Below are 17,905 nucleotides of genomic sequence, written 5' to 3' on the forward strand. Positions count from 1 at the left end.
TTTTCAGGTTGAGCTGAAGGCCGGCGTCCGTTAGGCACTGTAGTACTTCATATAGTCCGCTGAGATCCGCGGGACAATCTGGCGAAAATATAACCACGTCATCTAAATAGCACAGGCATGTTTTCCACTTCAGGCCACGCAAAAGATTGTCCATCATCTGCTCGAATGTCGCGGGCGCGTTGCAAAGACCAAAAGGCATGACGCAGAATTCGTAAAGATCATCAGGAGTGACAAAGGCCATTTTAGGCTGATCTTCAGGCACCATAGGGACTTACCAGTAGCCGCTCCGTAAGTCAATAGAAGAGAAGGACTCCGCACCTTGGAGGCAGTCAAGGGCATCGTCGATTCTCGGTAAGGGGTTAACATCCTTTCGAGTTATTTTGTTAAGACGACGGTAGTCAACACAGAAGCGAATTGACCCGTCCTTCTTAACGAGAACGACTGAAGATGCCCAGGGTCTATTCAAAGGCTGGATGACGCCACGCTTGAGCATATCAGCTACATGGTCACCGATAACCTGGAGCTCTGTAGCGGGCACGCGATAGGGTCTTTGACGCAGTGGTGCATTGGAACCCGTGTCGATGCGGTGACACACAGCTGACGTGCGGCCGAGGGGACTATATATGCTGGCAGTCAAAGGAAGAACGGAACTTGTTCAAAAGTCGTAGAAGCTGAGCACGTTGCGAAACGGTTAACGTGTCGGCGATGGAGCTGCTCAGTATGTCAGGTCTAGTAGTCTGCGGCGAAGAGGCACAGGTCAATCTAGCGACTTCGTGTTCGGCGAAAGAACCACTCGGCATGTCGATAATTGCAGAAGGGTCGAGACTGTAAACACGCCCGACGCACTCGCCCCGAAGTAGGTTTACGGGACATGACAGTAGATTTGAGATGAGCAGTCTGCTGATGCCGTCACGAAGTTCCAAAAGTGCATGAGGTAGCGGCGAACACTTGAGACGAACGTAAACACAAGATGGCGTAAAAAGGCAACTCGACTCGGCGAACGCGTTGCAAGACACCATGACAAGGGCAAAAGAGTGCGGCGGTATGGTAACGTCTTCAGCAACAAATAGTTTGTCCACGCGTTCAAGAGCGTCGCTAAGCACTTCAAATGCCACCTCAGCGCGAGAGCAGTCGATGACGGTCTTATTAGCGGAGAGAAAGTCCCAACGCAATTGATTGATATGTGGGGTTTAACGTCCCAAAACCACCATATGATTATGAGAGACGCCGTAGTGGAGGGCTCCGGAAATTTCGACCACCTGGGGTTCTTTAACGTGCACCCAAATCTGAGCACACGGGCCTACAACATTTCCGCCTCCATCGGAAATGCAGCCGCCGCAGCCGGGATTCGAACCCGCGACCTGCGGGTCAGTAGACGAGTACCTTAGCCACTAGATCACCGCGGCGGGGCAAGTCCCAACCCAAAATGAGGTCATGGGAGCAGGAATCCAACACTAGCAATTCGACGACATAGATGAGGCCGTCAATCACAGTGCGATCAGTACAGGCAGCGGCCGGCGTGACGTGCTCTGCGCTTTCTGTATCGATATACTTGCTAGTGGCGTCATAACTTTTTTGAGCGCGCAGCAGAGTCTGGCACTGATCACTGAAGCTGCGGCACCAGTGTCGACAAGAGCGAGTGCAGTGACGCCGTCCACATATACGTCCAGAACATTCGTCGGTGAAGAGAGTGGCCTTGGTCTTTTCGCGGGTGAGTCAGTTCCTGCCTCTGGAAGTGCGGTAATTAGTTTTCCCGCTCCGACGATGAAGGACGACGACGCATCGGCGATGGCGAGCGGCGTCGACGCGATGGCGAGCGACGGTTAACAGGAGCGCGGTGGTCGGCGTACGATGACATCTGGTCGCGAGGTGCTGAGAGCTCGCGAACGAAGGGCGCGGTGGCACATAAGGGGCAGGTTCGAAGCTCTGCTCGTAGTTCTGGTGATAGGCAGGGACACGCCGACGGCAGTATCGCGCTATGTGGCCAGGCAGGCCACAGTCAAAGCATATTGGCTGATTGTCGGGTGTACACCAATGTCCACTACTCTGGAGAGAACTCGGCTGAGCGAACCGAGCAGTGGGCACGGCTGATGGCAGTGACCTAAAAGTTTGAAGAGATGGCCTTGCGGCAACCTCAGCATAGCATAGAGGTGGATTCACTTCGGCACAGGCCGCAGGGGTCAGCAACGGCGAAGTGTCGCGGGCAGAGCCGCGCATACTTGCTCCTGGATGACCTCACGAATGTTTAGCAGATGTGATGGTGGTTGGCCAACTGTTGATAGCAGCGACAGCTGACGAGCAACCTCAGCGCGAACAAACTCCTTGTTTTGCGATAGCAGCGACTGAAGGTCAGAGGTGGTTGTCAGGCTTGATAGGGTGTCATCCGGGACGTTTAGGCGTCGCGTGAGAAGACGCTGTCGTCGGAGCTCGTCGAAACTCTGACACAGCTCGATGGGCTCCGAGACAGTGGCAGGGTTTTTCGAGAGGAGCATTTGAAAGGCGTCGTCAGAAATGCCTTTCACAATGGGTCCTACCTTGTAAGTTTTCACCATCGTCAGGTCAAAACGCCGGCAGAGGTCGAGGATGTCGTCGATGTAGCTAATCAACGTCTCATCAGTTTGTTGGGACCGGCTTCGTAGGCGTTGTTCTGCGTGAAGTTTACGCACCCCAGGGCGTCCAAAACAGCTGCGATGCAGGTCTTAAAGGTCGTCCAAGTAGGAATGTTCGCCTCGTGGTTTCTGTACCACAGCTTGGCGACATCCGTTAAATAAAACATCACAGTACCGAGTTTAGTGGCACCATCTCATTTTTTGGTAGCGCTGGCTCGTTCATAGGATTCCAGCCAATCCTGATCGTCTTTGTCGTCTGTGCCGCTGAAGATGCCGGGTTCTCGCAGGAAATGGGCACCGGGACGGCCGACTCGCTCGCTGGATTTCGTGCCGACCGGTTGTGCCCTCGCGATCTCCGACGTCAGCGTAGCTCTGGCCGACTGGGCTGGCCCTACACCATCTCCTGACGCCGATCTTCAACGACAGCGTAGCTCTGGCCTACTTGACTTGCCCTACACCATCTCCTGACGCCGACAAGAGCTCTCGCTAATAATGTTCCTTCCTCGGACTCCAACAACCATGTCCATGCTTCCTGTCTTCGCCTTACTTCCGTCGTTCGCTGTCCCTGCGCCTCGCTCTCTCCTTCCTCTCTTTCTAACTCTTTACCAGGACGCGGGTAGCAAAGGCACCCGCACGCGGACGTTCACAATAAGGGGAAAACCGCGAGCACGTCACAGCTGGCAATGGCGAGCTTTGACACGCCGGTCGGGAAAAGGTCCCTCGCGGCTATGCTGCGCACTCTCACGATGACCACTGGGCCTGGTCGCGAGTGTTAGGGCAAACCTGGTACGCGTAGGCCTACGGCAAGTGCGGCTCGTTGTGGTACGACCACTTCAAGCACTAGGCACCGCTGTGGGCTTAGCGTACGCTGCCGAAGCTAGCACTCAAGTAAACACGCCTGCCGAGATGCCCAAGGCCACTCCAGGCAGGCTACAGTCCGGCGATTCCCAAAGGAGACGCGGACGAAGGAAAACACGTGCTTACCCGGCACCGACCACGGGGGAGAGAGGAAATGGTCGCGGGCGCACCTCAGATCCCCACATCCTCCTCTCCTTATTTCACCCTATATACCGGTCTGCAAAGGCAGCCGGTCGTCGCCCATGCATGCAAAGGCGTCATGCAATGGGCAACAGCTAGCCTCAGCCTCGCTCTGCAACTGCTGCTGCTGAAGAAAAAAATAAAACAACACAAGAATACCTTTGAGAAATACAATGGCTCCGCGGTAACGGGAGTTCATGATGCTCACGCAAGAGCGCGTCCACGGCTCGGAGGGGCAGCGTCACGTAATGTTTGACTTGGGTGACTGCGTGGGTGCGAGAGTGCAAGGAGAGGGTTCTGGTTGAGGCCCTCATGCTCACCTTCGTCTCGTCGATGTTGACGACAGACCTGCGAATCCGACGAACGCCGCCTCGATGGAGGTTCGGATGGACCTCGCTGCGACAGCCGGCCCTGCACCGCGCTAAACCAACACCACCTAGATAAGTTTAGGTGGTGTTGGCTAAACGCATTATTAGTTGAGCGCGCGCGGAGCGGTGCGCTACACGCGAGTAAACGGAGTAGCGGCCCTGTGGCTCGCTAAGCGTGAACCCGCGGTGATCGTCCGCTGCAGTTAGTAGCGGGGTCACTGGCGCCCAACGTGGGGCGAGAGCGCTCCCTCGGCGCGCGCGTACCACGTGCCGTGCCCGCACGTGGCGCCATCTATCGCCACGTGGTGTTAACAGAGCAGAAAAGCAAAAGGGTGTGGCCGTGTGGCGGAATGCTCGCGAAATGGTCGCGGGCGCGCCTCAGATCCCCACAATATATATATATATATATATATATATATATATATATATATATATATATATATGACATTGACAGGTCATCGAACGAGTTATTCAAAGGTCGTAGGCTCGTTTTCTGCTCACGGCAGGTTATTTTTCCCCCACTTCTCTTTCTTATTTACATAACATTGGTTCTAACTTGCCCTTATACATTCCTTGGCAATATTGTCTGTTAGATCTGATTAATATTGTGTCAAAACACGGGAAAACGAGCCCTTAGGTATACACTTCTTTCCCTATATATATATTGCGATGATGTTTATTCGAACAGAGGAGTCGCAACGAGGTCGCGACGGAAAATGCGCGAACAGCAAGTCTGGCAAAGGCGGCACAGGTTCTAGCGCAATCAGAGCACGGGCTTTTCGTTGTCTTCCGAAGGCGCATACGCGTTTGGTGGAGGCTGCTGAGATCCCTAAGCAGACCTGGAGCTCCGCTCTCGCAAGTTGGCCGAAAGACCACCGTACAACATGACTGACGCAGTCGCCAACCAGCCCATCCCAGCACAGCCAGCACCATCGGCTGCCCCGTCGACCTGCCCCGGTGCTACCCGTCAGCGGGACCCACCAATCTTCAGCGGCAGTGGTGAGCAAGACGTCGAAGACTGGCTCTCCTTGTACGAACGCGTGAGTGCCAGCAACAAATGAGACAACGACTCTAAGCTTGCCTATGTTATCTTTTACTTGGCTGACGTCGCCAAGCTATGGTTCACCAACCGCGAAACCACCATCGCCAGCTGGTCCACCTTTAAGACCCTCGTGGCCGAAGCGTTCGGCCGACCAGAGGTCCGCAAGCTCCGCGCTGACCAGCATTTGCGCCACCGAGCCCAGCAGCCTGGCGAGACCTTTACTAGCTATATTGAGGATGTGCTCGACCTCTGCAGGCGTGTTAACTCATCCATGCCTGAAGAAGAGAAAATTCGACGTATTCTCAAAGGCATCGAGGATGGCGCATTCCAGATGTTGCTGGCGAAAAGCCCGACCACGGTGGCAGTCCTCGTAAGCCTGTGCCAGAGCTTCGATGAATTGCGTCGTCAGCGTTCCATCGCCCGACAGAGTGTCCCATCACCAGATTCGATCTCGGCCGTCGCACTCGCAAATGGCAACGTTCACCAAGGCACTCTGTCGAACCAGATTAAAGACTTCATCAGGGAGGAAGTCGCCCGACAGCTCTCCCTGCTGCCGCATAGCGACGCGCCCACGACAAGCCTCCCTTCGAATATGCAGCAGGCCATACGCACTGAAATTTGCAATGCACTCCCTACAGTTCCGGCCTCTTACCCAGCACTTCCACCAAATGCGATGATGTTTATTCGAACAGAGGAGTCGCAACGAGGTCGCGACGGAAAATGGGCGAACAGCAAGTCTGGCAAAGGCGGCACAGGTTCTCGCGCAATCAGAGCACGGGCTTTTCGTTGTCTTCCGAAGGCGCATACGCGTTGGTGCGTATGCTCCACTACAATATATATATATATATATATATATATATATATATATATATATATATATTGAGTTAACTTGCAGATAGCACATAAGAAAAGGATCGTATTTACTAACGTTTCGGCCGTGGCACGGCCTTCGTCAGCCGTGCCATGACCTGTCGTGCCTTCCCTTCAAGTTCTATATATATATATATATATATATATATATATATATATATATATATATATATATATATATATATTCAATAACATTTGTAAAAGCGCGTTTTACTTTCGTGCTCTACCGGTTCAATGACGCAGGGATTCCCCATGTCTTTGTTTGTTTTTTTAATGAATGATTGCTGTGATACTTTCTTATATAATAAGTATTACAATTTCTAGCATATATTCAGGCTACTGTGTATTATAATTTGCCTTGTTTGCTAGTGCAAACAGTGTTACTTGTGCGTTCTTAGTAACATCACTATTGTTAATATATTATTTGATTATTAACTTCTCAACCCCTTTCTTTAAAAATGTATAATTTGTGGGGTTAGGGGCATAGTGATTGTTTACACTTATCGTATATGTATCAACATTTCTTAAAGCCCCGCCATGGTGGTCTATTAGCTAAGGTACTCGTCTGCTGACCCGCAGGTCGCGAGATCAAATCTCGGCTGCGGCGGCAGCATTTTTGATGGAGGCGAAAATGCTATAGGCCCGTGTGCTCAGATTTTGGTCCACGTTAAAAAACCCCAGGTGATCAAAATTTTCGGAGCCCTTCACTACGGCGTCTCTCATATTCATATGGTAGTTTTGGGACGTTGAAGCCCAAATATCAATATCAATCCACATTTCTTGAAGAGCCTCAGGCACCACCATAATTACACCAATACATACAAACAATGTACTAAACGAAATTTTACTTTGAAATAAAAAATGTGGGCGATAACGTTAACGTACACCTCGTTGCTTCTTTCCGAAGCTTGTTACGCGAGGCAACAAATTACACAAAAATGATCCATCGTAAAATGACCTCTTATGTGCGAACACGTAAAAATAAGAATGAACTCTTTTAATTACGGCACATTGTGTGCCGTTGGCTCTTCGACCTTTAATATTTTCTGTGGGTCATGAAATCGCCTGCTCATTCATCTGTGAAATGTCATCGCGTTTTAGAGCGTATGCACATTAAACCGCGCATTCATGTATACAAAACGATACCTAAAACTCTTCGGAATAGCCAGAGAGCGTCTTATTTTAAACGTAATTCATGTAGGCTAGCCGCCGATCCCATGAGCAGCGGCTACTTATAGCAGCTGGCGACATGTATTCATATGAGTATAATGAATATTTTCACTCGCAGAATAACGGCGTTACGCATTTTTTTGCCAGCACATCCTTGCTAAAAGAGACAGAGAGCAGCGTTGCACATTGGTGCTTTTTTGCTGTCCGAGTTGTATTTCAACCTGTAAATGTCAATTCAAGTTGAATGAAAACACCGGCTCTTAAGTAAGCCTCCTTAGTGCCAAAAAACCACTAACCTAGCTTCACCATTTCCCTGGCCCGGTTTATTAAGTTGTGATGTAAAGCTGAGCTCCATATGCACTGCTTTGCAGGCTGCCACCATCGCACCAAGCTACCATTAGCAGGCTGGTCAGGTTTATCGGAGCTGAAACCTTTTTGGCCCTTCCAGTATGACAAAACTAAAGCATTAAAACAGATTCGTCGCACTCATTGGCCCACAACAGCTCGAATAGGGCAGCGGTGATGCTATTTCTTTTTGATTAAAGAAAATGATTTTCCTGAAACAGCAAGTGCTTTGACCGGTCTACAAAAAGTTTGCTCGTTCTTGTCTGTAACTGCATCGGTCAGGCACAGCAGAATAAAAGCATTAACAAATGATGTAATGTTACGGCACCCTTGTTAAGCGCTAGGCTGTTCTGCAATGCTACAGCACAAAGAGCGGAAGCGTCGCATAGGGGAGCCCGCACACACAAAGAGCCTACAAGGAAAATCCTCACAGAAGAAATGTTCAAAATTTTCATTCCATTCTAATATTCCTTCGTAACATTTTTATTCCCGTGTAAAAATATAATGTAGTGATTACTGTGGTGGACGAAAACTTCACCTCAATTGTTGGATTTACCAGCGTGCAGCCAAGAGTGACCGCTCTCGAAAGTGGGAGGGCCCAGCCTCCCTTGCCCCCCCCCCCCCCGGCTGTTATGCCTATGCAACCCACTTAGTCATGCCCCCCTCCCCCCAACCACCATCCTCAAAACCTCCCCTCAGTTTCCTCACGGGGAGGTTTTATATTATCTCGAAAGCATCACTGCCATCTGTGTTTCAAAATATGCATAAGCTGGGCGCTATCCGGGGCGTATGCACAACGATCCCACGCCCCCCCCCCCCCCTTTTTTTTACCATGACACACAGAGCGCAAAATGACACTCGACCACATATGCCAGCCCGGCCCTGACTTCAGATCGGGAAAGTGTTACCTTCCCATCTCGCCAACCCACCCCAGAAAAACATTTCTGCCTGTGCTCCTGGCATAAGCATACACATCCCGTTCATCTCGAGACAAAGGGAAACGGCCAATGGCTACTGACCCAATTGCACTTACTGCAAAAGTCTTTATTCACCCCGCATCATTGCATACTTGTTCTTCAATACCTTAAAAGTGAAAAGTCAGATGTAAACCAGCACTTACGCACAGGCAAACACACACACACACTCTTGTCAGGGAAGGTCAGTCCCAGATGCAGCTGGTATATAGGTCAAATGAATCGTTCCAGCGCCGCACAGGACACAATTCACAGGGTAGTGGCAATGACGGCGCAGCAGCCGGTGACCCTTTGTAGTGCACTACTGGTGCTCTGGAGTGGCGCTTGACAACAGAAGAGCAACGGCACATAGTGATAGAAGAGTGTAACCAGTCGTATGACCTGGTGACAAGACATACATAAGGCAATATTTGCAGTGTCAACACTTAGCTGCTCTTACACGCTGATTCCAAGAGACACATACGTTTACAGTTTTCAAAGACTATCTTCAAGCTCACTAAGACAGGAAAATTTGTGGAAGCAAAGCCACAGTGTACTTTAACAGCCGTGGTTCCTTACTGAATTGCCACAGTACATGATCGAGGAAAGCATCAGCTGCCAGACAGCAGAAATAACACCAAGCTTGGTGCCAGGACCTCGGACAAGCGCCACGCACGATGAACGACCAAATGTTCCACGCGAGTACACAGATGGTAAAACTGCTACTCATGTAGGACAAAGTGTATCACACCAGAACTATAGAAAGTTCTTTCCAAACTGAGGCAACACCATAGAGTAGAAATGACATAATAAACAATGGCCACCAGCAATAAAAAACATGACGGGCTAACTTTAGGTGACCGAGTATGTATATTGCACCTACACTGCTATCAACTAGCATGTTATAATATCTGTAGAAGTGTAAACCAGTAATTCTACCCTCGGCTATAAGTTATTATATAAATGGCAAGTTGCACGAGAAATTCTCAGAAAGGGGACAGCAGATTGCATGTGCTCCCTGCTCTCAGTGCTGTTGGGTGTTGATTCTTGATATGCCTTTATGGACACAAAAGAATGTTTCCAGCTAAAATGTTACATTAAAAACAATTCTGAAGCTTCAGAACTGAACAAGTTTCACGGGAAGCCGGGGTTATATCGCTGTTAGTCATTTAGAAGTTTCAGGTTTCACAAAAGGAGCTACCGCCAGTCAGAAACTGGTGACAACACCTAAGCTGATCTCACTACGTGGTACTGAGACCACCTTCGACGCCTTCTTACACCAAGTATTGTCTTACATGAAGCAAAAGAGGTAGAGGCAACATTGCTAGAGTGTTCTGTAAAATATCAGTGCTGACAAATACAAATGTCTGAAAGAGCGGCGTTAACCGAACTTAAATGGTCGACAACATTTACAAAGACTCAGCTGAGACGGTAAGGTTGTCAAGACTCAACAACCCGCGTCTTAACAGTAAATATTTCCCAGAGCAGGCAAATCACTGGCACTATTTGACATTACTGTAGCGCCAATAGAGAAAACGTTTCTGCCTAATTGCCTTGAGAGGTGGCATAGTAAAGCGGAAAAAAAAGCAGACAAATGATCAGGCATTGGTAACTTTGCGAATTACTTCAATGTTAGTTCAAACTGAACTCGATTGTTTAGCTTTGTTATAAAGCACTTAACAAACTGTATGTTCTCTGTTTCAACATTCCTATCTTCATGATCTGTTAAAACAGTAGCACAAATCCTGAATTTCGATATGATGTGCTCAACAGACACCAAAACCACTTCAGGATTACCTGAATTAAGGGGCATTCATTTTTGCATTAGGTGTGCAGTTCTGCCATAGTGCTGCTATTGTAATGTACTGCAAATACATGTCAGTAGCACTAGCCACGGGCTATGCTGACAGATGTATGTCTAGGGAGTCTTCAAAGAATTTGCTGTTCTGATACATTTTGCAGACTTTAACTGAAACTTAAACATTTTGAGATTGACACTGAAAGTTAGACATTTTGCACTGAAAGTTACCCGCAGTGCTGCCAACTTAGATGCTACATAGAGCTATGCAAAGCTATATGACTAAAATGTTGAAGCAACATGGTCATTTCTTCATTCATACCAGGCAAAAAGATTTAAGCCATCAACTTGAGTGCAGTAAGGCAACAGAATCAAAGGTGGTAAGTCTACAATAAAAGGCCATGAAACCTGACACTTTGGCACTACTACGGTTCCCTCATTGGGATCCACTGATTGAGAAGCAAGATGAGCCTTGAAACATCCAGCTTCAACAAATGCTAGTTGCAGATTAATTAGCTTTCATAGACTTAGCTGTCCAAACCAGGCAGACATTTAATCATGTTTTGAAAACAGAAAGCTGCAGTTATGTGCCCACATCCCAAGTAAAAATTGCAGACAAGGCTTATCTTCCTCATAGTAAGGCCTCTGTCGCTTTTAGTGAAACGAATATACTTGCAGCAACTTTTACGGGAAGGCTAAAAATTCACTTGTTAGATCACGCTAGCGAGCGTCTTCACTACAAGTAGCCAGCAGCCACGGGCTTTACCGGAACCCTACAGCCAATCTGTGAAAAAAAGAGAAATACTTTGGTCTTCAATCACAGTAATGTAGCTTTCGAAAGGTGCACTTGTGCAGACGTGATCCTAGAAGAGAGTGACGTGACGCTAATGCAGCCCTCATAGGTACCTCTATTCAAAGGTAACAAGACATTTTTAAATATGCGTGCACGTGTGTACAAAATGACCAGGTTAGCCCTTCAAAAAGTGTACTCGTGTGTCCAAGACCTTCAAGAAGTAAAGTAGAAGACTCTCGAAAAAATTTTGAGAGGAAAAGACTCCAACACAAACCACTATAGAGAAAAAAAAAGGGGATCATCACAGGCGCCCTTATATATTTACATCTCGTTCTTGACTCACAGTTAACACAAAGTTTGTATATGCAAGAAACAGCAAGAGAGACGCACTATGGCAAAACCACACCACACAATTAACGTCTTTTTCAGTGACCTCCCGTAGTTGTACCTCAAACTGAGAGGATTCTTCATCCAGAAGCCACAGCAAATCAGTTGAAACAAAACCAGCTACTACTTCAAGATAACTGATGTATATGTAAACCCTTGTGTAAAACCGACAAGAGCAGATGTTAGTTTAGATAGCTAAAGAGTATTCAAATTGCAAAATCTTTCTTCTGAACACAGCTTTACAGCAATAGTCAAAGTAAAAAGAAAGACAGTCTGCAGTTTTGCGCATTGCTTTGTTAAATGGCAAGTTGATAAATTCTTTTGATGAAAACCAGGACTTCCCTATTCTAGCTGCCCATGACTACAGCAACGCCTTGTTTTATCATTAACAATTTGTCACAAGTTTAGCTAAAGCACTATATGCACTGCTAATCAAAATGGGCTCAATAAATACAAAGAAAGCCATGCATCGCAGGTTGTAATCTTGAATTACACTTCTCAATTTTTTCCAACAGGAGAAATAAAAAAAAAGCTTACCCAGGTTCTGTACTGCTCTACAATATGCAGAGTTACAGAATATGCACTTTGTTTCCTTGATTCTTTTCTTTTGTAAACATATTTCTTGCTTCCGTAGGCACACAACACATGGAGCGAAAATTCAGAGGGATTTCGGCATAACTTCTGAGGGTGACAGTCACTAGGCTTGGACATTCCACAGATCAGCATTAAAAAACACACAAAATGTGCAGAGTTTGAAGAGGTACAGTCAGTGGCACAGCTGCCCAATCGCCATGAAATCCTGAGCAAGCACATCCTCCCTTTTTTGGTAGATTTAAAATATACAGCAATGGCCAAGCAAGCACCCTCCTCCCCTCTTGTCCCTTTCAGCTTCATTTGCCCGGCAGGGGCACACAAACAGCAAATTTATGCACATTCAATAAAAGATTTCCTTGAACGTACAGGTGTGCACTCTTTTGTCTTAGCGGATCTCCTGCTGCCATCTCGAATTTTGATTTATGACTGAGGACCGCCACGTGACGTCAATGAATGACGAAGGTATATGACTGGTGCAAACATGATAATCAGGAAACGAGCGTCATGTAATAATATGACAACATACCGCGCTCATAGTGTTTTCACGGCCATTTCGCTAGCTGCACATATACTAAATTTGGCATCACGTGACATGAATCAACATTACTAGATTATCTCAGTTTGCAAACTATGCCGGGATGCGGCGGTGAAACGCGGCCCCCTTCGTTTCCCGCTCTCTAGGTGGCGCTTCCGACGCCATTTGACCGGTCACCGCATCGTAACGGAGCTTTCGCGCAATGTTAAACGGAATTTACGCGGTTAATTTTGTGTAATGGGAGTTATTTCCCAAGAGGGTGAGCGAAGGTTATTACGAGTGTGCAGGTAAATCACCAGTTGAGCCGCTAAGGCGATGCCACACGGCAGAGACGTGAGCGCGATGCCCGAATCTTGCGGGACTTCTGTTCATACAGCTCTTTTGCGTTCCTGTTCTTTAAAATTCGATTGCCTATGTAAAAAAACCATTGACAGTGGGCCACAGCATTAAGTCTAAATGCTAGAGGGCTATGCACTTCGATTCAGGTGCACGTTAGAGAAACCCCAGGTGGTTAAAATTTCCAAAGCCATCCTGCTCTTCAGGTTCTCTGGACATTTCACAAGTGATCTTTAGCAGCTTTTCCTCTATGAATTTTCAGCGGGAGGCTTGCAAAAAATCTCTCTTTTCGGCCGCGTATTTCGTCGAATCGTACCCACTTCGGCAACCAGTCACAAAGCAGCGAGGCATGTTTTCTCACATTCAAGAACCGTCACATGACACATGTGAGCTGTGTAGCTCACAAGGAAAGCGACGACTGAGTTGAAGACATTAAAAAACACCCGGCACCATGCAGATCACGCCAACGCTGACAGCGTCGGTGCCACGCCGGGCACCACGTTGATCGCTACCGTAGTAAGTTGCAGCCAGAGCACACACTACGCGAGTTACGTCGAAATAAATCTTGCTGGGACTCAGTGACAGCGATGACTACGAAGCACACTTGAAAGCAACAAAGCAGCACCCGGCATAAGAACACAACTGCAGTAACTCCGCCGTTGTCAGACGGCACCGCCGAGAGGGGGCGCGCTTGCGGCTTTTTGACCGGTACAGGGAAGGGTGACACTCGCCGCGCCGCAGTTTGCAAACTGAAAAAAGTATCTAGTGACGTTGGGTTTCGCGGAGTGTCCTCTCTTGTCTTCTTCTTTCTCTTTGATATACTCGCAGGGGCACGCTGCGTTGCTTTGACGCATGCGCGTTTTAGCGCGTCCGGCGTCCCTCCGTCACGGAAAGAAGGAGACGCAGCGTTGTCTGTGTAATGCATCGGCGTGAAATGCAGCATGTCGCATTTCACGCCAGTTGCCGTCGGGCCGCGCCGACGGACGCTGGTCTCGCCTGGCGTCAGACTATAGAGGGCTGGCGTTTTGCTAACGTAGCGTCGCTGTGCCCAGCGTGCGCGTGCGTCAACGCAACATTGGAGTATATTGGGCCCTTCATTATGCGCTCGTGGCTGTCTTGCTAGCTCCAAATATACCATTACGTGACGTCAATAGATCACGAGATATATGGCTGGTGCAAACACGATAATCCTGACACGCGTGTCATGTAAGAATATGACAACATACCATGCTCGTAGCGTGCTTGAAGCCGTTTCGATAGCTCCACATATACTAAATTTGGTATCACGTGACGTTAATAGATGACGAAGGTAAACGACACATCCAAACATGACAATCATGACACGGAAGTCATGTACCGCATCATTTGCCTCCACCTCGTAACGTTGTGCTGACTTTAAAGTGACATATCAACATTTCCCATTCGTGCTTCGCATAACATCTATTCCCAATGTACGTGGGATCTGCCGATTTTTTGTAACTACACATTATCATTGCCCATGAAACCCATCCTGTTTGAGTCAAAGTTTTGGCTGGAATTATTTCAAAGAACGAAAACAAAAAATAATGGTGTTATGTTAGGTCAAAGCTTCAACATCAGCTTAGGTCTGAATGGGTAACATGTTGTAATTAGAGTCATCTGGTGTCATCGTCACATAATAATGGTACTAATAAATTGCACTGTCATTGATACAAGCTCGATGCCTTACAATATTTAGGAGAATTACTCATAACAAAAACAGGAGCACGTACAAAATTTTAAATTTTGAGGGCTCGTATTTTTGTTTGTTTGACACGACCTTAACGAAAGTTAGTAGGTAGTGAAGCCAAGGAAGGTAAAGGGGACGTTAACTGTGCTGTTTTAAGAGTGTTGTAGTAGTTGTGATATTGACTTGGAGAAAGTCTAGCTAGGAGACGAAAGGATGACTTTCTGCCGGCAGGACCGAACCTGCAACCTTCGGAAAAGGAATTCGCCGATCGCTGTCTCACCGAACACAGAGCAGTGTGATATGTGCGTTTCCTTTTCGTCCCGTATTTTAAAGCTCTTTTCTGAGCAGAATAGGTTGTGTTGGCAAGTTTGCCTGCAACCGTAACAGAGATCACAAATTAGAAACGACACATCATGCACCCGTGGAGCTGATGTAAATAAACATTTTTTTTGCTATCAGGAATTCAGGTTATAATTATATTAGTATGATCAGGGTTGTAGTTATGGCTGTACTAATTCGGCTAATAAGCTACGCCTTTACAGACCCTCACATATTCTGCCAATACGATGCACCTCGATCAGAGGTCATGTGGTGGGTCCAAAAAACCTAGACTGCGAATGCTGGCTGCTCATTTTTTTTCTTCATTCGTGATAAACGTAGCGTTTCTTTTGCTCCCTCGTCAGCTCGGGCGCCAGTCGCAACAGCCACAGCATCGGCTGTGCTGGAAGATAAAACTGCTTAGCCGAGTGCTCTTGAGGTCTCTGATCTAGCTAAGGAAAGAAAAGAAGAAACAGATCTGTACTGCACTTGTACAGTATAGAGCTGTCACATACTGCAGAATCGGTGACAACAATGATGTGTTTGTGCAAGCGAACAGCTCAGCTGAAATCGACACGCCCACAGATGTATAAATACGTGACTCGCGCCACGCAAAAAAGTGTCCGGCGATAATACCCGGTAGGACTTATAAAGGGCGTTATGTGAATTTAAGTGTTAATGTCACAACATGGTGTCTTAACATTGATTATATCGGAAGCCGATAGCTGATATTCTACCTCCCCCCCCCCCCCTCGGGAAACCAGGATTGCATCATGGCGTTCCAGATTCCGTTCATGCCGATTGCGCACACGCGCTGGCTGTGCAGTCCTTCAACGTATTACATCAAAGCTTTCATATATATATATATATATATATATATATATATATATATATATATATATATATATATATATATATATATATATATATATATATATATATATATATATATATATATATATATATATATATATATATATATATATATATATATATATATATATATATATATATATATATATATATATATGCAGAAGAATAACTTCGGTTGCCGCAAGGTTGATTGATATGTGGGGTTTAACGTCCCAAAACCACTATATGATTATGAGAGACGCCGTAGTGGAGGGCTCCGGAAATTTAGACCACCTGGGGTTCTTTAACGTGCGGTCGCCGCAAGGTTATAAATATGAAAGTAGATGCGCTTTCACATAACAACTGTTTATTGTGCCGACGTTTCGACGGGAACCCCGTCTTTTTCAAAGCATAATACTATTTACACATGTTCCGTGTCTTCTTATAGCCTGTCGAGACAGGAGGGAAGGGGTCAAATGAAAAGTAAAAAAAGAAAAAAAAGAAAGAAAAGAGAGAGAGAGAGAACAAAAATAAGAAAAAACAGCGAAACGGGAGGACAAACATTAAATAAAATATAGAAAATCTAGGAAAAGAAGCAAGACCGACACGGCGTAATTAGAAAGGGGCAGCATCTCAACAGAGTAGGGCAGAGGTAGATGAGCAATGTCATCATTGTCAACAATACCTCCCCCGCACCCACTCTTCCTCAAGTGGGCAGTGAGCCACCGTTCTTTGTATTTCACCTTTCCGTGTAGTCCGCTGGAGGCTCGTTCCTCTTTGAAGTTTAGGACAAGTTAATGGGGAGGGCTTAAGTGCTTCGAGTGCGTGCTGGTGGCGTCGGGAGGAATGAAAAAGCCGGTGATTGAGGCACCGCCATCGATATTCATTATATGCAATGGCTCCTTGTCAGTGAAGGAACAGAATGTGCGTTAAAAATTAGAGAAGGAAAAAAAAAGAAGAAGAACACGGGGGGGGGGGGGGGGAAGACTGTACGACATCCGCGACAGTCACCACACAGTTGCAGCTCACTGGGAAGACATGCGCGCATGTATAAAAAAGTTTACGAAACCACCTAGCTGTCAGCTCCTTGTCAGTGAAGGAACAGAATGTGCGTTAAAACTTAAAGAAGAAGAAAAAAAGAAAAGAAAAAGAAAGGAAGGAAACCCTACGACATCCGGGACCACTTATCTGTGCGTTCCGGCTGTGCTTGATGAGGCAAATCATTTCTATATTGTCAGATGCATAGGCCAAAAGCTTTGTTAGCGGGTAATATTACTGTCGTAATGAAACCGGACTGATTAGAGAAAAGCGTTTGCGCCTTTTAGCGGTCGTAACGCTGACAGAGTGCCTGGGTGTTCATTTATTCCGCATTTTATCGTGTTAAATTTGTAGATAAAATAAGATTCCCGTTGTTCCCGTTCTCTGATTGTTCGAAAGTTGTTTTCTAGTAGTGTAACCCTGATGTCATCAAAGCTGTGGTCTTTTAATGTGCAGTGTTTTGAAAGTGGAAGGCCTGGCAGAGATCGTACATGTGCCCGATGGTTGTTGAATCTAATTCGAAACGGAATGTCTGTCTGGCCCACGTATTGCTTGTTACATACCCCACATTCCAGGAGGTATATGACGTTGTCTGAGTCACAGTCTAGTGCATCTCTTATCCTGTGCTTAAAATCCGAGTGGGTGCTTTTCGCCACTGTCGTTGTCTGCATGTGTTTGCATACCTTGCATCTGCTTTTTCCGCAAGGGTGACACCCAATTTGAGGTTTCACACCTATCTTTGAATTTATTAAATTATCCTTTATATTTTGCTGCCGTCTGTATACAACACAAGGAGGAGAAGTAAAAATTTTGGATAGTCGCACGCTCTGTTCCAATATGTTAAAGTGTTTTCTTTGGACCTTGTTTATGTTCGGTGGGTTGCTCGTGAAAGTTAATAGCAAGTTTTTGTTGCGGTGTTGGTCGGCGTTTTTCTGGTGGGTGAGAAGAATCTGGTGGTCGAGATTTTAAGCTTTTTTGATGGCGTCATCGATGATAGCTGGCGGGTATTCTTGATTAAGGAGTACTTCGCGCATATGTGTGCTGTTTTTGTGGAAGTCCTCGGTGCGGGAGCAGATTCGTCGGAATCTGTGTGCTTGGGAATAGGGAATGCTGGTCTTGCAATGTCGCGGGTGGCAGCTTTTGAAGTGCAG

The sequence above is a fragment of the Rhipicephalus microplus genome, unplaced genomic scaffold (assembly GCF_043290135.1).
Source record: "Rhipicephalus microplus isolate Deutch F79 unplaced genomic scaffold, USDA_Rmic scaffold_18, whole genome shotgun sequence".
NCBI classification, from domain to species: domain Eukaryota; kingdom Metazoa; phylum Arthropoda; class Arachnida; order Ixodida; family Ixodidae; genus Rhipicephalus; species Rhipicephalus microplus.